The sequence below is a fragment of the Narcine bancroftii genome, chromosome 14 (assembly GCF_036971445.1).
Source record: "Narcine bancroftii isolate sNarBan1 chromosome 14, sNarBan1.hap1, whole genome shotgun sequence".
In the NCBI taxonomy this organism is placed as follows: Eukaryota; Metazoa; Chordata; class Chondrichthyes; order Torpediniformes; family Narcinidae; genus Narcine; species Narcine bancroftii.
In genome coordinates this window covers 47,339,267-47,347,979 of record NC_091482.1, presented here as the reverse complement: position 1 = coordinate 47,347,979, position 8,713 = coordinate 47,339,267, and the positions used below count along the sequence as shown (strand labels likewise).

General features: G+C 51.9%; 1 long non-coding RNA gene across 1 annotated transcript; it reads right to left on the bottom strand.

Moving 5' to 3' along the window:
- Window positions 1–731: 731 nt before the first annotated feature.
- On the bottom strand, window positions 732–8,633 carry LOC138749239 (uncharacterized). Its single transcript, XR_011348501.1, has 2 exons — window positions 8,479–8,633; window positions 732–940 (listed from the first exon to the last, which is right to left on the bottom strand). It is a non-coding gene; the product is annotated as an uncharacterized lncRNA (long non-coding RNA).
- Window positions 8,634–8,713: the final 80 nt, after the last annotated feature.

The window sequence follows — 8,713 nt, the reverse complement described above, 5'->3', positions numbered from 1 at the left end:
CACTACACAAAACGTACAGGGGTGTAGTAGGTTATTTGGGTGTAAATTGGGTGACACAGACTTGTAGGCCAAAATAGCCTATTACCATGCTGTATTCAAACATTTAAGTTTTAAATTTAAAATAATTAGTATATTGTACTCAACCCCAGCATCTGCAGATTTTGTTATTTAACTGAAAATCTTTGTTTTCTTTCAAACAATCACAAAATGTCTCACATTTGAATGCTTATCAGTCTACTCAATAGCTTCCTGAAATGTTAAATGGAGGAATGAGGTGCCCCTTACAACAGATTTTAACCATTACAATAATGGTTTGCAGTTTATGGCCACAGTTGCATTTTGGTTCACTTAAAATCCTCCTTTTTAAATATGTGGCCACAATGTCTATAAAGTTTGCAGATGACACAACAGTCGTTGGTCTCATCAGCAACAATGATGAGTCGCACTACAGAGAAGAGATGAAAAATATCATATAATGGTGTGAGAATAACAACCTGAGCCTCCGCATGGACAAAAGAGACTGTGGACTTCAGGAAGGCCAGGGATGACCACTTTCCAATGCATATTAATAGCTCAGTAGCGGAAAGAATAGAGTGCTCCAAGTTCCTCAGAGACCACTCAAGAAGTGATCTATCCTGGACACAAAACATCTCCTCACTTGTCAGAAGGGCATATCAGCAACTGCACTTGCTGAGAAGACTGAGCGGGCAAGGCTACCAGCCACCATCCTGTCAACTTTCTACATGAGCTTTATTAGCACAGTACGGTACAGTTGCTGTAGAGCATTGGATTGGGGATCAATCCAAAGGGCAATAGGAGTGGCAAAGAGGATCACCGAGGTCTCCTTCTCCCCTGTTGACGTGATCTTCCAGGATTGTTGTCTGAAGAGAGCTTGCAAAATTGTTGAGGACCCCTATCATCCAGCATCTTCCAGCTACTCCTGTCAGAAAGCGATACAGAAGATTATGAGCCAGAACCACCAAGCTAAGAAATAGCTTCTTTCTTAGCTGAATGACTAATGAACCGTTCATAACAAACCCACCAAGACTCTACTATTTATTAAATAATATTTATTTATTTTTATATATGTATTGATTGAATGTATGTGATGTTTGCATGTTTTTCCTGAGGACAAAAGAAAACTGTCTCATCATGTTGTACTTACGTATTTGGTACAATCAGTAACAAACAAACTAGATAGTTTTGTTAAATTTTGCCGTCTACAGGAAAGGTGGCACTGTATGATCATGAATTTTTTTCATGTAGAGAGAAGGGGATGTTTAATGTAGATCCAGTGGAGAATAAGGTTCAAATCTCCAAGATCAAAGTGGTAGGACCATGAGGCAAATTAGAGCCTTGTGTCAGATTCAAGAGCTAGCATTGATGTTATTTTCTGATAATGCTTCCCCATGACATTTCAACAACTTCCTGTTAGTTCATCATTATTTTGAGGTTTTTAATTGGTTTTAGCTTGAGGCCAATTGGTGAGGGTCTAGCCTAAGATGAGGATTAGGGGAAGCTACTTTCTGGAGAAATAAAAGACATTCTTTCCCAGAATTCAAATGCCACTGCAGTCTTATCTATACTGGGCCTGAGGTACCAGATCCAGAGTAGTATTCTAATTTATGTGGAAATTCAAACTCTGCATTAATGTCTTTAAAAGGCATATTGATTCAGTAATAATTCAGCACTGCTTACTTTAAAAACAAGTCTGTTCACCTTCAGTGACATATCCACCAAATTTTCTTTATCCAGATTCAAAATGGTGGGTATCCAATTAGAAGTTAGGATTCTTAGTGCTTGAAAAATGATCAAATTCCACTCATTCTGGGATTTGAAAAATGCAGCTTTAAATGACTTCAATAAAAACACAATACTGGAGAAACTCAGCAGGTCAAACAGTGAACTTTATATAGCAAAGAAAACGATACAGAAACAATGTTTCGGGGTTGATCTCATTCTTTTGAACAATACATCGATAGGGCCTGAACAAAATGATGGGTGTGGGGAGGGGAAGGAGCACAGTTTCACAGATAGGAAGTAATAGGTGGAGAAGGGAGGGAGGGCACACCAGCAAGCAGGAAGAGGGGGGATGGCTCTGTGAATGGAGAGGGAAGGGGGTGGAGAGCTGGAGGAATGGAGACAGAGGGAAGGGGAAGAGAGTGCTTGGATTGACAGTACATGAGGGCCACAAACAGACATGTCGACACCAGACTGGGGGACTGAACTGAAATGGTTGGTCACTGGGAGATAATACCCCTGTCATTAATACCAGCAAAGCGAAGGTGCTCATAGAAACGATCTCCTACTCTGCGTCCAATTTCTCCGATGTAGAGCAGAACTGGAACACTGAATGCATTAGATGACTTCTACAGATTCATAAGTGTTGCTTCACTTGGAAGGACTGTTTGGGGCCCAAATGGTGGTGAGGGAGGAGGTGTGGATGCAAATGGATCATCTCCTGCAGCCACAAAGGTAAGTGCCAAGGGGGCGATTAGTGGGGAGGAGTGGATGAGGGAGCAGTCCCTGTGGAAGGCAAAGAGGGGAAGATGTGTCTGGTGGTGGGATCACGTAGTGGGTGAGTAATAATGAGTTGAGTCCCCCCTCAAGCCAGGACACAGCTGGAGTCCCAGAGTAGGTTCCAGCACTGGAGCCATAGGTGCTCTGTGGTTAGTAAAGGATTACTTCAGATTTATTGTCAGAGTACATACAACTCTGAGATTCTTTTTTCTGAGGCCGAGGCAGATTTATCATATGTTGGCAATGCAAAAAAAAACTGTACACAATGTACACATGTAAAAAGTAAAGATCTGTAAACAGATAATGAAATGTAAAAAAATTGACTGTGCAATACATAGAATTTAAAAATCAATAAAGTTTCAACGAAGAAGTCCTTAAATGAGTCTCTGATTGAGTTTGTCGTTGAGGAGACTGATGGTGGAGGGTATCAGGTGTTCCTGAACCTGTTGGAGCAAGCCCTTCACACCTATACCTCTTTTCCTGATGGCAGCAGTGAGAACAAGTGTGCACTGGGTGGTGCAGATCCTTGATAATTGCTGCTGCTCTCCAACGGCAGCATTGCCCGTAGATGTTCTGAATGGTGGGGATGTTTTACCTGTGATATCCTGGGCTGGGTCCACTACATTTTTGCAGATGTCTCCATACCAGACTGTGATACAGAAGTCAGCACATTTTCCACCACACATTTATAGAAATTCAGGTGGGGAACCACTGCCATAGATGCCCTGTGGTCAGTAAGGAACTACCTCAGGTGGGGAACCACTGCCATTGGTGCCCAGTGGTTAGTAAGGGATGACCAGGTGGGGAACAACTACCATAGATGCCCTATGGTCAGTAAGGGATGACCAGGTGGGGAACCACTGCCATTGGTGCCCTGTGGTCAGTAAGGGATGACAGGTGGGGAACCACTGCCATTGGTGCCCTGTGGTCAGTAAGGGATGACCAGGTGGGGAACCACTGCCATTGGTGCCCTATGGTCAGTAAGGGATGACCAGGTGGGGAACCACTACCATAGATGCCCTGTGGTCAGTAAGGGATGACCAGGTGGGGAACCACTGCCATTGGTGCCCTGTGGTCAGTAAGGGATGACAGGTGGGGAACCACTGCCATTGGTGCCCTGTGGTCAGTAAGGGATGACAGGTGGGGAACCACTGCCATTGGTGCCCTGTGGTCAGTAAGGGATGACCAGGTGGGGAACCACTGCCATTGGTGCCCTGTGGTCAGTAAGGGATGACCAGGTGGGGAACCACTACCATAGATGCCCTGTGGTCAGTAAGGGATCACCAGGTGGGGAACCACTGCCATTGGTGCCCTGTGGTTAGTAAGGGATGACCAGATGGGGAACCACTGCCATTGGTGCCCTGTGGTTAGTAAGGGATGACCAGATGGGGAACCACTGCCATAGATGCCCTGTGGTCAGTAAGGGATGACCAGGTGGGGAACCACTACCATAGATGCCCTGTGGTCAGTAAGGGATGACCAGGTGGGGAACCACTGCCATTGCTGCCCTGTGGTCAGTAAGGGATGACCAGGTGGGGAACCACTGCCATTGCTGCCCTGTGCTTAGTAAGGGATGACCAGGTGGGGAACCACTACCATAGATGCCCTGTGGTCAGTAAGGGATGACCAGGTGGGGAACCACTACCATAGATGCCCTGTGGTCAGTAAGGGATGACCAGATGGGGAACCACTGCCATTGGTGCCCTGTGGTTAGTAAGGGATGACCAGATGGGGAACCACTGCCATTGGTGCCCTGTGGTTAGTAAGGGATGACCAGATGGGGAACCACTGCCATTGGTGCCCTGTGGTTAGTAAGGGATGACCAGATGGGGAACCACTGCCATTGGTGCCCTGTGGTTAGTAAGGGATGACCAGATGGGGAACCACTGCCATAGATGCCCTGTGGTCAGTAAGGGATGACCAGGTGGGGAACCACTGCCATTGCTGCCCTGTGGTCAGTAAGGGATGACCAGATGGGGAACCACTGCCATTGGTGCCCTGTGGTTAGTAAGGGATGACCAGATGGGGAACCACTGCCATAGATGCCCTGTGGTCAGTAAGGGATGACCAGGTGGGGAACCACTGCCATTGGTGCCCTGTGGTCAGTAAGGGATAACCAGGTGGGGAACCACTACCATAGATGCCCTGTGGTCAGTAAGGGATGACCAGATGGGGAACCACTGCCATAGATGCCCTGTGGTCAGTAAGGGATGACCAGGTGGGGAACCACTACCATAGATGCCCTGTGGTCAGTAAGGGATGACCAGGTGGGGAACCACTACCATAGATGCCCTGTGGTCAGTAAGGGATGACCAGATGGGGAACCACTGCCATAGATGCCCTGTGGTCAGTAAGGGATGACCAGGTGGGGAACCACTACCATAGATGCCCTGTGGTCAGTAAGGGATGACCAGGTGGGGAACCACTGCCATTGCTGCCCTGTGGTCAGTAAGGGATGACCAGGTGGGGAACCACTGCCATTGCTGCCCTGTGCTTAGTAAGGGATGACCAGGTGGGGAACCACTGCCATTGGTGCCCTGTGGTCAGTAAGGGATGACCAGGTGGGGAACCACTGCCATTGCTGCCCTGTGGTCAGTAAGGGATGACAGGTGGGGAACCACTGCCATTGCTGCCCTGTGGTCAGTAAGGGATGACCAGGTGGGGAACCACTGCCATTGGTGCCCTGTGGTCAGTAAGGGATGACCAGGTGGGGATCCACAGCCATTGGTGTCCTGTGGTCAGCAAGGGATGACAGGTGGGGAACCACTGCCATTGCTGCCCTGTGGTCAGTATGGGATAACCAGGTGGGGAACCACTGCCATTGCTGCCCTGTGCTTAGTAAGGGATGACCAGGTGGGGAACCACTGCCATTGGTGCCCTGTGGTCAGTAAGGGATGACCAGGTGGGGAACCACTGCCATTGCTGCCCTGTGGTCAGTAAGGGATGACAGGTGGGGAACCACTGCCATTGGTGCCCTGTGGTCAGTAAGGGATGACCAGGTGGGGAACCACTGCCATTGGTGCCCTGTGGTTAGTAAGGGATGACCAGATGGGGAACCACTGCCATAGATGCCCTGTGGTCAGTAAGGGATGACCAGGTGGGGAACCACTACCATAGATGCCCTGTGGTCAGTAAGGGATGACCAGGTGGGGAACCACTGCCATTGCTGCCCTGTGGTCAGTAAGGGATGACCAGGTGGGGAACCACTGCAATTGCTGCCCTGTGCTTAGTAAGGGATGACCAGGTGGGGAACCACTGCCATTGGTGCCCTGTGGTCAGTAAGGGATGACCAGGTGGGGAACCACTGCCATTGCTGCCCTGTGGTCAGTAAGGGATGACAGGTGTGGAACCACTGCCATTGGTGCCCTGTGGTCAGTAAGGGATGACCAGGTGGGGAACCACTGCCATTGGTGCCCTGTGGTCAGTAAGGGATGACCAGGTGGGGATCCACAGCCATTGGTGTCCTGTGGTCAGCAAGGGATGACAGGTGGGGAACCACTGCCATTGGTGCCCTGTGGTCAGTAAGGGATAACCAGGTGGGGAACCACTGCCATTGCTGCCCTGTGCTTAGTAAGGGATGACCAGGTGGGGAACCACTGCCATTGGTGCCCTGTGGTCAGTAAGGGATGACCAGGTGGGGAACCACTGCCATTGCTGCCCTGTGGTCAGTAAGGGATGACAGGTGGGGAACCACTGCCATTGCTGCCCTGTGGTCAGTAAGGGATGACCAGTTGGGGAACCACTGCCATTGGTGCCCTATGGTCAGTAAGGGATGACCAGGTGGGGAACCACTGCCATTGGTGCCCTGTGGTCAGTAAGGGATGACCAGGTGGGGAACCACTGCCATTGCTGCCCTGTGGTCAGTAAGGGATGACAGGTGGGGAACCACTGCCATTGCTGCCCTGTGGTCAGTAAGGGATGACCAGGTGGGGAACCACTGCCATTGGTGCCCTGTGGTCAGTAAGGGATGACCAGGTGGGGATCCACAGCCATTGGTGTCCTGTGGTCAGCAAGGGATGACAGGTGGGGAACCACTGCCATTGCTGCCCTGTGGTCAGTATGGGATAACCAGGTGGGGAACCACTGCCATTGCTGCCCTGTGCTTAGTAAGGGATGACCAGGTGGGGAACCACTGCCATTGGTGCCCTGTGGTCAGTAAGGGATGACCAGGTGGGGAACCACTGCCATTGCTGCCCTGTGGTCAGTAAGGGATGACAGGTGGGGAACCACTGCCATTGGTGCCCTGTGGTCAGTAAGGGATGACCAGGTGGGGAACCACTGCCATTGGTGCCCTGTGGTTAGTAAGGGATGACCAGATGGGGAACCACTGCCATAGATGCCCTGTGGTCAGTAAGGGATGACCAGGTGGGGAACCACTACCATAGATGCCCTGTGGTCAGTAAGGGATGACCAGGTGGGGAACCACTGCCATTGCTGCCCTGTGGTCAGTAAGGGATGACCAGGTGGGGAACCACTGCCATTGCTGCCCTGTGCTTAGTAAGGGATGACCAGGTGGGGAACCACTGCCATTGGTGCCCTGTGGTCAGTAAGGGATGACCAGGTGGGGAACCACTGCCATTGCTGCCCTGTGGTCAGTAAGGGATGACAGGTGTGGAACCACTGCCATTGGTGCCCTGTGGTCAGTAAGGGATGACCAGGTGGGGAACCACTGCCATTGGTGCCCTGTGGTCAGTAAGGGATGACCAGGTGGGGATCCACAGCCATTGGTGTCCTGTGGTCAGCAAGGGATGACAGGTGGGGAACCACTGCCATTGGTGCCCTGTGGTCAGTAAGGGATAACCAGGTGGGGAACCACTGCCATTGCTGCCCTGTGCTTAGTAAGGGATGACCAGGTGGGGAACCACTGCCATTGGTGCCCTGTGGTCAGTAAGGGATGACCAGGTGGGGAACCACTGCCATTGCTGCCCTGTGGTCAGTAAGGGATGACAGGTGGGGAACCACTGCCATTGGTGCCCTGTGGTCAGTAAGGGATGACCAGGTGGGGAACCACTGCCATTGGTGCCCTGTGGTCAGTAAGGGATGACCAGGTGGGGAACCACTGCCATTGGTGCCCTGTGGTCAGTAAGGGATGACCAGGTGGGGAACCACTGCCATTGCTGCCCTGTGGTCAGTAAGGGATGACAGGTGGGGAACCACTGCCATTGCTGCCCTGTGGTCAGTAAGGGATGACCAGGTGGGGAACCACTGCCATTGGTGCCCTGTGGTCAGTAAGGGATGACCAGGTGGGGAACCACTGCCATTGGTGCCCTGTGGTCAGTAAGGGATGACCAGGTGGGGAACCACTGCCATTGCTGCCCTGTGCTTAGTAAGGGATGACCAGGTGGGGAACCACTGCCATTGGTGCCCTGTGGTCAGTAAGGGATGACCAGGTGGGGAACCACTGCCATTGGTGCCCTGTGGTAAGGGATGACAGGTGGGGAACCACTGCCATTGCTGCCCTGTGGTCAGTAAGGGATGACCAGGTGGGGAACCACTGCCATTGGTGCCCTGTGGTCAGTAAGGGATGACCAGGTGGGGAACCACTGCCATTGGTGCCCTGTGGTCAGTAAGGGATGACCAGGTGGGGAACCACTGCCATTGGTGCCCTGTGCTTAGTAAGGGATGACCAGGTGGGGAACCACTGCCATTGCTGCCCTGTGCTTAGTAAGGGATGACCAGGTGGGGAACCACTGCCATTGGTGCCCTGTGCTTAGTAAGGGATGACCAGGTGGGGAACCACTGCCATTGCTGCCCTGTGCTTAGTAAGGGATGACCAGGTGGGGATCCACTGCCATTGGTGTCCTGTGGTCAGTCATGGATGACCAGGTGGTGTGTGCGTGAGAAGAATAGGGTTGAGATCCTCTGGTTTCGTGATCACGTTAACACCGTGCAGGCGTTTGGTTGAACATCAGGAGCAGATCCACTTGCTGCCCGTGGAGATTCTCCCTCTAAAGGTACCTGTCTGCGCTGATTAAATCTCGTTCCAATCCACCACCCTCCGCACCGACGGCCATGATCGGGTGGTGGTCGGGGGCCTGACGGGGCACCACCTGTCGTCACCGGGGCGCGGGCGCGATTGGTCCGGGCGTGGCGCGGGCGCGATTGGTCCGGGCGTGGCGCGGCCGCGATTGGTCCGGGCGTGGCGCGGCCGCGATTGGTGCGGGCGTGGCGCGGCCGCGATTGGTCCGGGCGT